Raw genomic sequence first — 17,431 nt, 5'->3', positions numbered from 1 at the left:
CAGGGAGATGAGGTTTCAATCAGTGTTTTATATATATTTCCACACTATGATGTTGGAATAATACTATGAAATTGTGAAAATTATGATAATTCCCCTTTAGGGTAAGAGCTGGTTGAAAATTTCAGCCTGTTTTGGTGGGATGGAGTTTTGGCCTACCATGATGACATCACCAGGCATTAAATTAGTTAATAGACCAATAAAAACAAGAGAGTACCAAACCTCTCTGCCAATAACAGCTAGTCGTCGGTGTTCCCCTCCCCACTCAGATAACTTCTAGATAGTCCTAGCTAAATTCTTGCTTGAGAAATTGCTCTTCCCTAAGAACCTATTTTTGGTTCTTTTTGACCATTTTAACTGAAAACAATCACAGTAAGGTGCTTCATTTGTACCCAGAAATGATTTGATATTGAGATGAAAAAACAGCTGCATTGGACCTTTAAGAGAAGACAGAGGTTTGTTCTACAGGCTCTATAAAAGGCTCTTACCTTGTGTCCAGGGAATGAGCCAGGATGTGTAGACAGCTCACCATAATAGCCGAGTCGCTCCCTAAGAGAACACATTGTCATTGATATGGAAATCACTGAGCAAAGAGTACAAGCAGTGCTGACCGAGTATAAATCAGAGCACTGTGGCACACTGCTGAAGGCCTGGCACACTGCTGAAGAACTGGCACACTGCTCAAGGCCTGGCAGAGTGGTAAAGGCCTGGTAGAGTGGTAAAGGCCTGGCAGAGTGGTAAAGACATTGACAGACTGGTAAAGACCTGGCACAGAGGTAAAGACATTGACAGACTGGTAAAGGCCTGGCACAGAGGTAAAGACATTGACAGACAGGTAAATGCCTGGCAAACAGGTAAAGACATTGACAGACTGGTAAAGGCCTGGCAAACAGGTAAAGACATTGACAGACTGGTAAATGCCTGGCAAACAGGTAAAGACATTGACAGACTGGTAAAGGCCTGGCAAACAGGTAAAGACATTGACAGACTGGTAAATGCCTGGCAAACAGGTAAAGACATTGACAGACAGGTAAAGGCAATGACCGAGGTGGTCCTTACCAAAGAGTGAAATCCTGTGTCTGACAAGAGCTGCCATCTTACAGAAAAGGCTGGAAAATATAGGAGAGCAAAGGGAATGAAACAACCAGAGAAAGAAAGGAGAGAAGAACCAAGCAGCAAAACAAGAAAATAGCTCACAAGTTGTTCATGTTTATTGTAGTACCCAGTCTGACATCAACCCGTAACTACCTTCCCTAGACACCAGGCTAGGTGAACTTTCCTCCATATTGCTTACACCTCTATCTGATCCTCACAGGTCTAAAGGTCTCTGACTAGACAAACCCACATTAGAAGACTTTGGCTGGGGATTCTGTGTTGATTTCAGACTGGCAACATTGTCATTCACCAGTGTGTCCAGTCCCACTTACAGGTACCTTACCTGGTGATCATCTCCTTCTCTTTGTTAGAGGCGTAGCCACTGCTGCTCAGGTTCTTACTGGGCGAGGACAGGAAGTACATGCCATGGTTCTTAAAGTACATGTCTATGAGAGGTAGCAGCACCTATAGGGCAGGTTGGGTCAGGAGAAGGGGTGGATCAAGGCAGAGCTTAGAAAGCCTATTCCACAATGTCTACAATTCATTTCCTGTCTATTGTTGAAAGACTTTACATCCATACCTTGGCAAAGAATTTGATTTCCTGATCGTGAGGTGATTTGTCTGTCTTTCCACTGGTGGCCATGGCCTCTGGGAAGAAAAAAAAAACACGTTCAAATATGTATAAAACATAAACTAGACACTGACTTGACTAAATTACATTTACATTAATTGTCAATTCCACATTTCAAAGCACATGAATTAATTCAATGTCTGAGTGGACTCACCCAGGTGAGCAATGAACTCCTGAGCTGAGTCCACATACTTCAGAATCCTCTTGAGGAACGTGTAGGCAAACCTCTTCTCCATGGACGACGAGTCCGGCTCCATGTCCTTCAGGTCTCTGCAGAACATCAATAACAAACAATAGTACTTTATTGATCCCCAAAGGGGACATTTGTTTGCAGCAGTTTATATATATATATAAACTGCTGCAAACAAATGTCCCCTATAAAGTGTCATGAAAGCCTGTTTTAGTCTGCTGATTACTGTTTTAGTCACGCCTGCTCCCGCTCCCCCTCTCTGGCGCTCGAGTGCACCAGTGCACCCATCATTACGCACACCTGTCACCATCATTACGCGCATCAGCGTTCATTGGATTCACCTGGACTCTTTCACATTTTGATTGCCTTCCCTATATCTGTCTGTTCCTCTTTTTCAGCCCCGTGTCAGCATGAATGTTGTTTTTGTTTTCCCTGTCCAGTTTCATGTCTGTTTATTAATTAAATGTTAACTCCCTATAATTGCTTCTCATCTCCAAGCGTCTGAATGCTGACACCCATGTTGGAAGGATCAGGGAGTTTTTTTTTTGTTTTGTTAGAGAGGCACCCCCGATGGGACCAGCTGGTGCCTCAGCTGGCTCGTCGGTCTTCCACACCTTAGCTGGCTCGAGAGGTTTCCTTGCCTCGGTTGGCTCGGCAGGCTCCCACCCCATGTCACGCCTCAGCAGGATTGTCAGGCTCCCACACCTCAGCGGGATCGTCAGGCTCCCACGCCTCAGCGGGATCGTCAGGCTCCCACGCCTCAGCGGGATCGTCAGGCTCCCACGCCTCAGCGGGATCGTCAGGCTCCCACGCCTCAGCGGGATCGCCTGGCTCCCACGCCTCAGCGGGATCGTCTGGCTCCCACGCCTCAGCGGGATCGTCTGGCTCCCACGCCTCAGCGGGATCGTCTGGCTCCCACGCCTCAGCGGGATCGTCTGGCTCCCACGCCTCAGCGGGATCGTCTGGCTCCCACGCCTCAGCCGGCTCGTCTGCCTTCTACGCCTCAGCCGGCTTGTCCATCGCCCTTGTCTCGGCCGGGTACTGTTATGCCTGCTCCCACTCCCCCTCAAAACGTGAAGGAGTCCAGGTGAGTCCAATGAGCGCTGATGCGTGCTTGAGGGCACCAGGCTGCCCATCATTACGCACACCTGTCACCAGCGCTCATTAGACTCACTTGGACTCCTTCACGTTTTGATATATCCTACATCTGTCTGTTCCTCTGTTTCATCCGCGTGTCAGCATTAATGTAATTTGTGTCCAAACGCTGTCCTGTTTCATGTCTGTTTATTAACTAAAATGTTCACTCCCTGTACTTGCTTCTCGTCTCCAAGCGTCTGTCCTAACAGTTTTAGTCTGCTGATTAGTGTTTTAGTCTGCTGATTAGTGTTTTAGTCTGCTGATTAGTGTTTTAGTCTGCTGATTAGTGTTTTAATCTGCTGATTAGTGTTTCAGTCAGCTGATTAGTGTTTTAGTCTGCTGATTAGTGTTTTTTTGATACTCTGATTGGTTAGAGACGATCCAATCTCTGACGAGTTTTGTTTTGTTCAACACTCCTCGTGCCCCTCGTCACCACAAACCACTTCAATGCTGGCAGTCTCAGACTGAAGTATGTAGCTAACGACAGAGCAGCTGAAGAACTTAGTGTGAGTCGTCAGGATAAAAGTTCAGGTGGTATCTCTTCCATTTCAAGACATTCAGTTGCCAACTGAACGTGACTTTGACAGAATGTAAGAAACTGTAATTGGCAGATTGCAAGCAATCAGTTAATCAATCAATCCATCCTCGGTGGTAACAGACAGGTGCAGTGAACAGGTGAGGTAGTTAGGGGGAGTCTCTGACCTGGTGACGATATATCCATTGATCTGCAGGAACTTAAAGAGATCATGGGCCTTCTCTCTGTCTCTGTACTTCTCCTTGGCTGTCAGGGTGTCATAGGGCACCAGCAACGGGTGGCTCCCTCCTCCTGAGGCAGACAACACACATCAAACAGTGGCAACACGTTCACAAACGTACAGTCAAGTCTTACACACGCTTGAACGTACACTTTGCATGCTGTATTCCTGGGTGGTTACTGTGGGTGTGTTTGTAAAGTCACTCTGGCCATCTACTCTGATTTCTCGTCTGTGCCAGAGAGCAGAATACCTGAGGAATTTACGGCTGCGCAATACCCATTGAATATGACCAGTGTCAGTAAACGTCAGGGGAAAAAAACGCAATTCAGTTGTTACCAGCAGCACAGCTACAGTCACTAACGCTCTGTTTTAACATGAAAACAGCCTAACCATTTCTGCTAGGGAGAGTAAAATGGTCAGAGTGAGGTGTCCATACTCCTCGGCCAGAGCGTCCAGTGTGCGATCTGAACGCTCCCAAGAGAGAGCGAAATGCTCAGAATTTACAAACGTACAAATTCACTCTGGCACTCCAGAGTTAATTTACAAACACACCATGTATCTCATTGGGTGATTACAAGGGATGACTGGCCCTGTGACTGGACTACATACCTTTACTGTTCAGCTCAGTCTTCTTCTTCTTGGCCCAGATGTTGTGGTAGTTCTCTGCTACGACCTCCACCATCCCCTACAGGGGGAACACACACACATAGACATGGAGAACAATCACTTGAATGTGTTATGATGTACAACAGACCTGGATTCCAACACTATTTCAAATCTTTCAAATACTCTTCCTTAGAGTGGCAGGCGGGGTGGGGTTTGTACTTTTTGGGACTATGCTATTTGTCCGATTGAAAAAGGTAACCTTAAACAAAGCACAACAAATTCCAATAGCATGTGAACCCATGTCTGATGCACAGTACAGAGCAAAAACCATGCCCCACAGCACACTGCACCTGCTTAGTAACATGACATCAGATATGATGTCATATTACATTATATAGTATCAGGATTTGATAGAGGGTAAAACATTCTGGAGGACATCGTTCATTAACAATAACATAACAACATAGCAATTGTTCCATGGCAACAACCTGCAACTCTCTGGATAGAGTAATATTGTTCAGATCCAATGGTGGTTCCGGGATGAATTCGTTATCGTTGTCCTGTCAACATTAAAAGATAATACAAAGAATAAATAACTACAGAAATGGGTGGTCTGGTGTATCGACGTGGGTGACGTTAGCCATTCCAAAACATGAAAACACACACACGCTACCTGAGTGGACTCGGAGATCTTGCTTTGTTTCTCGATGAACATGGCCTCTCCCTCTTTGGTCCTCTCCATGTTCCAACCCATAGCCAGCATGCTCTTTAGAGACTCCTTCACTGGCCAGCGGTACGTCTCCCTCTCCTACACAGGGAGGACACAGGCACACACACTGTGTAAATTACCCTTTCAATTATTTCTGTCACAATTAATACACTAATCTCATGTGACAAATCGTTAGCTAGCTAGCGCAAATAAATGTGGCTCTGGATTCCGATGTTAGTGTTATATTATCAACAGTACCTTCTCACTGAGTGACAGGTTAGTTATAGTATCAACAGTACCTTTTCACTGAGTGACAGGTTAGTGTTATATTATCAACTGTACCTTCTCACTGAGTGACAGGTTAGTTATAGTATCAACAGTACCTTTTCACTGAGTGACAGGTTAGTGTTATAGTATCAACAGTACCTTCTCACTGAGTGACAGATTAGTGTTATAGTATCAACAGTACCTTCTCACTGAGTGACAGATTAGTGTTATAGTATCAACAGTACCTTCTCACTGAGTGACAGGTTAGTGTTATAGTATCAACAGTACCTTCTCACTGAGTGACAGATTAGTTATAGTATCAACAGTACCTTCTCACTGAGTGACAGGTTAGTTATAGTATCAACAGTACCTTCTCACTGAGTGAAAGATTAGTGTTATAGTATCAACAGTACCTTCTCACTGAGTGACAGATTAGTTATAGTATCAACAGTACCTTCTCACTGAGCGATTTATAGGGCTTCAGCAGTGGGTGAGTTTTAGCCTTGTCATCCACACTCTCTCCCATTTTCCAACCCGCTGTCACCTGGAAATCAAGAATTAGGCCATGTTAGTCCAGGAGTTAGGCCATGTTAGGCCAGGACTTAGGTCATGTTAGTCCAGGAGTTAGGCCATGTTAGGCCAGGACTTGGGCCATATTAGGCCAGGAGTTAGGTCATGTTAGGCCAGGACTTGGGCCATATTAGGCCAGGAGTTAGGTCATGTTAGGCCAGGACTTGGGCCATATTAGGCCAGGAATTAGGCCATGTTCGGCTAGGAATTAGGCTGTGTTCGGCCAGGAATTAGGCTGTGTTCGGCCAGGAGTTAGGCCATGTTAGGCCAGGAATTCGGCCATGGTCAGCCAGGACTAAGGCCATGTACAGTTGAAGTGGGAAGTTTACATACACCTTGGCCAAATACGTTTAAACTCAATTGTCACAATTCCTGACATTTAATCCTAGTAAAAATTCTCTGTCTTAGGTCAGTTAGGATCACCACTTTATTTTAAGAATGTGAAATGTCAGAATAATAGTAGAGAGAATTATTTATTTCAGCTTTTATTTCTTTCATCACATTCCCAATGGGTCAGAAGTTTACATAGTATTTTACAAGTATTACAAGGATTCATATTGTACAAGTATTAATATTTGGTAGCATTGCCTTTAAATTGAATAACTTGGGTCAAACGTTTCGTGTAGCCTTCCACAAGCTTCCCACAATAAGTTGGGTGAATTTTGGCCCATTCCTCCTGACAGAGCTGGTGTAACTGAGTCAGGTTTGTAGGCCTCCATGCTCACACACACTTTTTCAGTTCTGCCCACAAATGTTCTATGGGATTGAGGTCAGGGCTTTGTGATGGCCACTCCAATACCTTGACTTTGTTGTCCTTAAGCATTTTGCCACAACTTTGGAAGTATGCTTGGGGTCATTGTCCATTTGGAAGACCCATTTGCGACCAAGCTTTAACTTCCTGACTGATGTCTTGAGATGTTGCTTCAATATATCCACATAATTTTCCTGCCTCATGATACCATCTATTTTGTGAAGTGCACCAGTCCCTCCTGCAGCAAAGCACCCCCACAACATGATGCTGCCACCCCCGTGCTTCACGGTTGAGATGGTGTTCTTCGGCTTGCAAGCCTCCCCCTTTTTCCTCCAAACATAATGATGGTCATTATGGCCAAACAGTTCTATTTTTGTTTCATCAGACCAGAGGACATTTCTCCAAAAAGTACAATCTTTGTCCCCATGTGCAGTTCCAAACCGTAGTCTGGCTTTTTTTATGGTGGTTTTGGAGCAGTGGCTTCTTCCTTGCTGAGCGGCCTTTCAGGTTATGTCGATATAGGACTCGTTTTACTGTGGATATAGATACTTTTGTACCTGTTTCCTCCAGCATCTTCACAAGGTTCTTTGCTGTTGTTCTGGGATTGATTTGAACTTTTCGCACCAAAGTTCCTGAGCGGTATGATGGCTGCCTGGTCCCATGGTGTTTATACTTGCGTACTATTGTTTGTACAGATGAATGTGGTACCTTCAGGCGTTTGGAAATTGCTCCCAAAGATGAACCAGATTTTATTTCTGAGGTCTTGGCTGATTTATTTAGATTTTCCCATGGTGTCAAGCAAAGAGGCACTGAGTTTGAAGGTAGGCCTTGAAATACATTCACAGGTACACCTCCAATTGACTCAAATGATGTCAATTAGCCTATCAGAAGCTTCTAAAGCCATGACATCATTTTCTGGAATTTTCCAAGCTGTTTAAAGGCAGTCAACTTAGTGTATGTAAACTTCTGACCAACTGGAATTGTGATGCAGTGAATTATAAGTGAAATAATCTGTCTGTAAACAATTGTTGGAAAAATGACTTGTGTTATGCACAAAGTAGATGTCCTAACCGACTTGCCAAAACTATAGTTTCTTAACAAGACATTTGTGGAGTGGTTGGAAAAACAAGTTTTAATGACTCCAACCTAATTGTATGTAAACCTCCGACTTCAACTGTATATACCTTACATTTAAACTCGTATACAGGAAAGACAGCGTCTGAACCTAGTTTTTGAGGTTACAGTACCTTCTCTGAGGACCACTTGACGTGGGAATGCTCTGCAAACTTGTTGGCGATGTAGTCCAGTTTCTCTGGAAGGGAGATACTAAGAAAGAAGGAGTAGACAGACGCCACTGTTAGTCCTTCACTTCAATACAGCCTAGACATCTAGTGAGGTAAGGGCTAGTCTCCCTCTGCTCCCATCTTTTAGTCATAAATGATGTCGTAATGAGCATGTGTGTTCTGGGGATTCTGACCTTCATGTCCTGCTTTTGGTCATTTGTGTTCAATAACAACTTTTAAATGTCTCTCTCTCTCTCTCCCTGGGTCACTTACTTGGCAGTGTTGATGGGTTTGGGGTCGAAGTTGCCGTGTGCATCCACAGATGCCTGCTTCTCCAGGGTCGCACCAGGGCTGGCATCCACATAGTCAGGTGGCAACGCCCCAGCGGTAGCACACAGACAGGCCATGCCAGTCTTGAACAGGTCAGAGTCAAACTTCTGTATGGGGGGAGACAAACAGAGACAGGGGAAACAGAGGGGAGGCATACAGAGACAGGGTGAGACAGAGGGGTCACAAACAAAGACAGGGGGAGACAAACAGAGACAGGGGAAACAGAGGGGAGGCATACAGAGACAGGGGGAGACAAACAGAGACAGGGGAAACAGAGGGGAGGCATACAGAGACAGAGGGGAGACAAACAGAGACAGGGGGAGACAGAGGGGTCACAAACAAAGACAGGGGGAGACAAACATAGACAGGGAGAGACAGAGGGGAGACAAACAGAGACAGGGGGAGACAAACAGAGACAGGGTGAGACAGAGGAGTCACAAACAAAGACAGGGGGAGGCAAAGGGGTGAGGTAGCACACAGAGACAAGGGAGACAGAGGGGTGACAAACAGAGACAGGGGAAATAGAGGGGAGACAAACAGAGACAGGGGAAACAGAGGGGTCACAAACAAAGACAGGGGGAGACAAACAGAGACAGGGAGAGACAGAGGGGAGACAAACAAAGACAGGGGGGGGCAGAGGGGTGAGGTAACAAATAGAGACAGGGGAGACAGAGGAGTGAGGTAACAAATAGAGACAGGGGAGACAGAGGGGTGAGGTAATAAATGAGACAGGGGAGACAGAGGGGTGAGGTAACAAATAGAGACAGGGGAGTCAGAGGGGTGAGGTAATAAATAGAGACAGGGGAGACAGAGGGGTGAGGTAATAAATAGAGACAGGGGAGACAGAGGGGTGAGGTAATAAATAGAGACAGGGGAGACCGAGGGGTGAGGTAATAAATAGAGACAGGGGAGACAGAGGGGTGAGGTAATAAATAGAGACAGGGGAGACAGAGGGGTGAGGTAATAAATAGAGACAGGGGAGACAGAGGAGTGAGGTAATAAATAGAGACAGGGGAGACAGAGGGGTGAGGTAATAAATAGAGACAGGGGAGACAGAGGGGTGAGGTAATAAATAGAGACAGGGGAGACAGAGGGGTGAGGTAACAAATAGAGACAGGGGAGACAGAGGGGTGAGGTAATAAATAGAGACAGGGGAGACAGAGGGGTGAGGTAACAAATAGAGACAGGGGAGACAGAGGGGTGAGGTAATAAATAGAGACAGAGGAGACAGAGGGGTGAGGTAATAAACAGAGACAGGGGAGACAGAGGGGTGAGGTAATAAATAGAGACAGGGGAGACAGAGGGGTGAGGTAATAAATAGAGACAGGGGAGACAGAGGGGTGAGGTAATAAACAGAGACAGAGGAGACAGAGGGGTGAGGTAATAAACAGACAGGGTAGACAGAGGGGTGAGGTAATAAAGAGACAGAGGAGACAGAGGGGTGAGGTAATAAACAGACAGAGGAGACAGAGGGGTGAGGTAATAAACAGAGAGGAGACAGAGGGGTGAGGTAATAAATAGATATTAGAAAGTCTTCTAGACTATCTGTCACTTTATCTCTTTCTCGCATTCTATCTCTCTCTGCTGCTCTCTTAGACAGGGGCAGTTGGGTCAAAAGAGGACAGAGAGTGAGACAGAGAGAGAGGGGAGCAGAATGAGGAAGAGAAGGGCAGAGAGAGAGAGAGAGAGAGAGAGAGAGAGCAGAAAAACACTGCAGAGCCACATAGCAGTGATCTGTCACAGTCTGATAAATGATTCATCTATTTCATATTTCAGCAACATTACAGCTCCGTTTACAGTCCTCTTCCACTGTGTTTCTCTCTCTCTTTCTCTCTCTCTCTCACATTCTCTCTCTCATTCATACTACCAGGAATCTGTTACCTAGAGAGACACTCATACTACCAGGAATCTGTTACATAGAGAGACACTCATACTACCAGGAATCTGTTACCTAGAGAGACACTCATACTACCAGGAATCTGTTACCTAGAGAGACACTCATACTACCAGGAATCTGTTACCTAGAGAGACACTCATACTACCAGGAATCTGTTACCTAGAGAGACACTCATACTACCAGGAATCTGTTACCTAGAGAGACACTCATACTACCAGGAATCTGTTACCTAGAGAGACACTCAGACTACCAGGAATCTGTTACCTAGAGAGACACTCATACTACCAGGGATCTGTTACATAGAGAGACACTGACACTACCAGGAATCTGTTACCTAGAGAGACACTCATACTACCAGGAATCTGTTACCTAGAGAGACACTCATACTACCAGGAATCTGTTACCTAGAGAGACACTCATACTACCAGGAATCTGTTACCTAGAGAGACACTCATACTACCAGGAATCTGTTACCTAGAGAGACACTCATACTACCAGGAATCTGTTACCTAGAGAGACACTCAGACTACCAGGAATCTGTTACCTAGAGAGACACTCATACTACCAGGAATCTGTTACATAGAGAGACACTGACACTACCAGGAATCTGTTACCTAGAGAGACACTCATACTACCAGGAATCTGTTACCTAGAGAGACACTCAGACTACCAGGAATCTGTTACGTAGAGAGACACTCAGACTACCAGGAATCTGTTACCTAGAGAGACACTCATACTACCAGGAATCTGTTACCTAGAGAGACACTCATGCTACCTAGATGCAAGTCAGTCGGGCGTAAAGTAATGTACCGTAACACCTTAAGCCTTCATTAGCATCCTATTAAAGCAGTCCTGAGGGACAACGAAGGGTCTGTAGACTACACATAACAGTACGGTCCATCTGTACCTTTGTTGAGAGGGAGTCGAGTATTCCCCAGAAGAGTTTCTTGGTGAGCAGCAGTTCTTCCTCTGAGGCCATGCCGGAGCTCCCCAGTCCCGAGGGAAGACAGTAGTACTTCCAGCTCTGCTCATAGTGTTCAGTTAACAGCTGGAAGAAACACAAGGAGACAACAGTTGACCAGTATTGACAAACCCTCAGGTGCCCTGATGATAGATATAGCAGCTCAGTGCTGATGTGAACCAGGGTAATGATATGATTCGTATTTCATAAACACATCTTATTAGGAGAGGATGAAGCTCGTGACAGCGACATTTCCTTTGAGGCAACGGTCAGCAACAAAACTGTTCTTACGGTAAATCCTCCTATCACACGGAGAAGAAGAGATATCTCACCCTGAGTGGCATCTTGCAGTATTCTGTGAGCAGGGGAACATCGAACACCAGACGTCTCAGCAGCTGCTGCATCATGGAGGGACGCAGGTGTCTGTAGCCCAGCAGGGGAACAGATATATTTCACTGTGTGTCAATCACAGCTGAGGATATCTCAGGTTGGAATATAAGGCTCTACCCAGGGTTGAAAATGTCAGTAACTTTTACAAAATTCCCAGATTTTCCAGAAATCCCATTTGGAAGATTCCCAGAATCAGGGAATAAGCAGTGAATACTCCGACCGGTATTTCTGGAAAAAATATTTTGTGAAAGTTAACGGTATTTTGCAAGCTCTGCCATAAAGCTACCACAGTTACAGATTGGTTGATCATTGTCATGACAACACAACAGTTACAGATTGGTTGATCATTGTCATGATAACACAACAGTTACAGGAGAGTCTAGGGCATCAACAGAGCCTTAGAGGTTTAAAACATGGTGTTAGTCTCTGTTAGTTCTTACTTGCAGATGGCGAGCAGACACTCCTCGATAGAGTCTCTCTGGGCCTTGGTGAGGGAGCGTCCCTTGGACAGCCGATAGATAGTGTGGAGGGTAGAGTCAATGAGCGCTGCGTAGTGCTCTGTGCCCGAGAAGTGGCCAGCACACCTGGTCAGCAGGGGAAGCAGGGCCGAACCAATGTACCTGTTCATGGCCAGAGCGGTCTCTGTGGTGCTCAGCACATCCTACAGACCAGAGGACAGACCAGAGGTCAGACTGACATGTTAGTGAATGAGAGTGGATAGACCAGAGGTCAACACCAACACTTGACCTCTTGAAGTATGGTTGTTTCATGCTGAGTTTCTCCCTAAAGCATCATTACAATGCCATTACATTACACTACATTACATTACATTACAATGCCATTACATTACACTACATTACATTACATTACAATGCCATTACATTACACTACATTACATTACATTACAATGCCATTACATTACACTACATTACATTACATTACAATGCCATTACATTACACTACATTACATTACATTACAATGCCATTACATTACACTACATTACATTACATTACAATGCCATTACATTACACTACATTACATTACAATGCCATTACATTACACTACATTACATTACATTACAATGCCATTACATTACACTACATTACATTACATTACAATGCCATTACATTACACTACATTACATTACATTACAATGCCATTACATTACACTACATTACATTACATTACAATGCCATTACATTACACTACATTACATTACATTACAATGCCTCACAAACCACTGATTCTGGACATCTACAGGCTGTAATAGGTTTTTATTTTATTTAACCTTTATTTAACTAGGCAAGTCAGTTAAGAACAAATTCTTATTTTCAATGACGGCCTAGGAACAGTGGGTTAACTACCTTGTTCAGGGGCAGAACGACAGATTTTTACCTTGTCAGCTCGGGGATTCAATCTTGCAAACTTTCGGTTACTAGTCCAACGCTCTAAACCACTAGGCTACCTGTCGCCCAACCTAGCAGGTTCCAACCTAGCACTAACCCACTCGTTCAGCTTAACAACTATTCATTAGAGCTGGGCTGAAGGAAATGCCTGCCCACCCGACAACAGGACCAACAGTTGGTGACTGACTAACCACCGTTACACAACTATTAGAGAGAATCTCAGCATGTCAAGTACACAACCATAAATCAAAGGACTGAATTTGATTCCAGCTGTGTGCTAGACACTGTCCCTGAGGTCACAGTGACCTCTAAGGCAGACGGTTTCAGCAGGCATTGAGATAAATGGGGACTGTCAGCATCACTTTCTCTCTCTCTCTCCCAAGGGATTATGGTCCCATGGCAACAGTCTCCCATGGCTACAGTTTCCGTGCCAGCATGGGGAATACTAATCCTCCCCCACAGGACCAGATGGAGCTGGGATTAAAGAAGTTTTATATTATTTTTTAAAGGATGAGTAAATATAACTTTAAACTAAGGTTGACCAAACAGACTTTTCTTGTTTTGATGGATCCACATTGAACTTGAATCACATGGATCCACATTGAACTTGAATCACATGGATCCACAACGAACTTGATTCACATTGATCCACATTGAACTTGATTAATATGGATTCACATTGAACCTGATTCACTTGGACCAAGGTGCAAAACAGCAGTCAATATTTACCCAACAACTCATCAACTCTGTGACTGTCGTCAATAGAGCATTTTGATAAACATATTGTTACACATACAGGAAGTCATTACAAGCTATGGGGAGAGGATGAATGAATAGATGTGTTGACTGATTCATTGGTTGATTGATATGTGAATGTTTGCAGTGGTTTCTCATTGACTGACTGATCAATCAAAGACTCTCTCATACTCACCGTGTCCAGGGAAGACTGACTGACTGACTGACTGACTGACTGGTTCACTGACTGACTGACTGGTTCATGAACTGACTGACTGACTGGACTGAATGTGACTGACTGACTGGTTCACTGAATGACTGACTGTTCACTGACTGACTGACTGACTGGTTCACTGACTGACTGACTGACTGACTGGTTCACTGATTGACTGACTGGTTGACTGACTGACTGGTTCACTGACAGAATGACTTGTTCACTGACTGACTGACTGGTTGACTGACTGACTGACTGGTTCACTGACTGACTGATTGATTGATTGGTCTCTTCTACTCACCGTGTCCAGGGAAGCGGAGGCACGGAGGTCAGGCAGGAAGCCCACCTCCAACAGGTGTAGCAGGAAGCTCTGGTCCTCCACGCCGTACACACGATCCAGGAACAACACCATTGGGGCCTTGTGGTCCGGACAGAAACTAGCCGACATGTCTGGCTCCGTCACACTACCATCTGGGGGTGGAGGAGGAGGAGGAGGAGGAGGAAGAGGTAGAGGAGGAGAAGGAGGAGGAAGAGGAGGAGGAAGAGGAGGAGGAGGAGGAGGAAGAGCAGGCAGAGGAGGTAGAGGAGGAGGTACAGGAGGAGAAGGAGGAGGAGGTATTGTTGTTAGTAAAGTGTAATTAAAATGAAGATGGTTGAAGTGAATTATGCCTACCCTGAATTTGCCTACTTTCAGCACCATGATCTGTCCATTACCGATTGATTGTGCCGTGGCTGCTGCTTCAAGTTTCAGCACCACAATGTAAGTTACTCGAATCTGGCTTATTGTGAGGTCAATAACGATGATAAATAAGCCTGCATTATGGACAAGAAACATATTGTGTGTTTAATGAAATAAATTATAGTTGTAGCAAGCTATCAAAGTTGACCTCAGGTCCTCCTTCTCATCTTTGCGCTCTCCTTCTCAAACTGAAAAGAACATACAGCCTTCAGAAAGTATTTATACCCCTTGATTTATTCTACATTTTTTTGTTACAGCCTGAATTCAAAATGGATTATTTTTTCATTCATCTACACACAATACTCCATAATGGCAAAGTGAAAACATGTTTTTAGACATTATTTTTTAAATGTATTGAAAATAAAATACAGCAATATCTAATTTACATACGTATTCACATCCCTGAGTCAATACTTTGTAGAAGCACCTTTGGCAGCGATTACAGCTGTGAGTCTTCCTGGGTAAGTCTCTAAGAGCTCTCCACACCTGGATTGTGCAAAATCACCTCATAAGGCTGATAGATATAGATGTCGTTGAGGATGTGACAGTGAGTGGAACAGGATATGAACGCTCTGACAACAGAAGATTAGCCTTCTACTGCTGTGTAACGTGTTTACCATTAAAACAGTCATAGCAGGGTCTTGCTTCGGAAAAATGCGTCAACATTGTTTCCATGTTTCTTCACCATACTTAAACCGACGTAATAATGTTTATGGGCAACTCATTCAAATATCAACCAAAATTGGACGTTAGGATATGAACGTTCTGATAGAACCTATACATTCTACTGAGTAATATGTGTTAAAATGTGTTATTGGGTCCTACCTTTATTGACGATGGGCATCTTGAGTGGTATACTGATGATGCCGACCAGATCTGTAGTAGGAACCAGGGAGCGCAGGATGGCCCGGATACGCAAGGCCTCGCCTTTACCCTTGTTGATCAGCTGAAAGAGGGAGGGAGGGTGGGAGGGGAGGGAGGGAGGGAGAGGGAGGGAGGGAGAGGGAGAGGGAGAGGGAGAGGGAGAGGGAGGGAGGGAGGGAGGGAGGGAGCGAGCGAGGGAGGGAGGAGGGAGGGAGAGAGGGAGGGAGAGAGAGAGGGAGAGGAAGGGAGGGAGAGAGAGAGGGAGGGAGGGAGGGAGGGAGGGAGGGAGGGAGGGAGGGAGGGAGGGAGGGAGGGAGGGAGGGAGGGAGGGAGGGAGAGAGAGAGAGATCATTTGTTAATGATAAATGTTGTGGGGTAAGGGCAGCATACCAAACAGACAGGAGAGAGACGAGACACTGATCTAACATCTGCCGCTGTGAATAAACCAGAAACTTCCTCAGGGTCCCCAGAAGCACAGGCCCTCACACATCATTGGTCAGATCAACTCTAGACAACACTTTAGTTTGGACAGTGTGATGAAAAGCTGTTGTTTTCTTTTCTTTCTGTTGACCCAGGTGTCTCACTGAGACTACCAGGGATGACTAAAGGTTCAACAATAATGATGTCACTCAACATGCATCTCAGGAGCGCAGCGTCCCAGCAGGTCAATAAGCGCCGAGTAGAAGGACATGATGGCGTTCCCAGTATGGACCACTTCTTCCTCTTCCTCCTCACCAGACCTGGAAGCAGAGAGGGATGTCAAGGTCTCATAGCTCATTGGTCACGGTCCAAAAACAAAACACCCCTGGCAACACCTTGATGCCAGCGTAGGTGTTCAATTAAATGTCCGTCCTAATGTGACTTTAAGTTCAGCAAAACAAAAGCCCTACAACATTAGCTAGTGAATCCCTAAGGCTATATATTATGTTCAGTAGAATGAATAGAGGTCTTGTGGTAAAGACATTGTATCTTGTTGACTGGGAGTCTTTACCCAGTAGGTTCTCCTTCAGCTGTAGAGGGCAGGTCCAGAGCAGGGTCCTCTGATATCTTAATGGCTTCCAACATGGCTGCCAGCAGGCCGTTGCCCCCCTCTCCTCTCAGAGCGGGACCAAAACACTCCGGACGCCTGATCAGCAGCTTCACCACTGTGTTAGAGTTCTCCTCCACACTCTCACCTGGAGGGAGGGAGGGGAGGGAGGGGAGGGAGGGGGGAAGAGGGAGGGGAGGGAGGGAGGGAGGGAGGGAGGGAGGGGGAGAGGGAGGGGGAGAGGGAGGGAGGGAGGGAGGGAGGGGGAGAGGGAGGGGGAGAGGGAGGGGAGGGGAGGGAGATAATAAGTTGATGATATATGTAAAATGGCCAATTCCTTATCCACTTCATGCTCAGAGCATAGCTAGAGATAAAAATTCCTCTCTCTGTCTCTCTGTCTCTGACGTACCATTGCTGAAGACAGCGAAGCGGGAGGAAGGACAGGTATCTCTCTCCTTCTATGGGGTTCCAGCCAATGTCAGGGTATCCTTTAGCCAGCAGCATGGCACAGCTCTGCAGCCCACAACCTGCCAAGTAGGTCACCACCTACAGAACACACACCTGAGTGAGTCCATGCTGAAAGTTTGAATGCACTCATCACTCAAGAGGTGGTCATGCCAGAGGGACTGGCAGTGACAGCCTGAGAACCCACACTCCAGCCTGCCTGTTCAAGTTGAACAAATGTGATGTGGCATGCAGTGGAGGGATAGCTGGGTTTAGGGCAGGTGAAGCTGAGGGATGGGTATTATTTGATGTGGCATGCAGTGGAAGGATAGCTGGGTTTAGGGCAGGTGAAGCTGAGGGATGGGTATTATTTGATGTGGCATGCAGTGGAAGGATAGCTGGGTTTAGGGCAGGTGAAGCTGAGGATGGGTA

General features: G+C 45.6%; 1 pseudogene; it reads right to left on the bottom strand.

Annotated features, from left to right (window-relative positions):
* The window catches only part of LOC115175202 (ryanodine receptor 3-like), a 210,010-nt pseudogene that overhangs the window by 51,897 nt on the left and 140,682 nt on the right, over positions 1 to 17,431 (bottom strand).

Source organism: Salmo trutta, chromosome 35 (assembly GCF_901001165.1).
Source record: "Salmo trutta chromosome 35, fSalTru1.1, whole genome shotgun sequence".
In the NCBI taxonomy this organism is placed as follows: domain Eukaryota; kingdom Metazoa; phylum Chordata; class Actinopteri; order Salmoniformes; family Salmonidae; genus Salmo; species Salmo trutta.
This window is presented reverse-complemented; position numbering and strand designations above follow the sequence as displayed.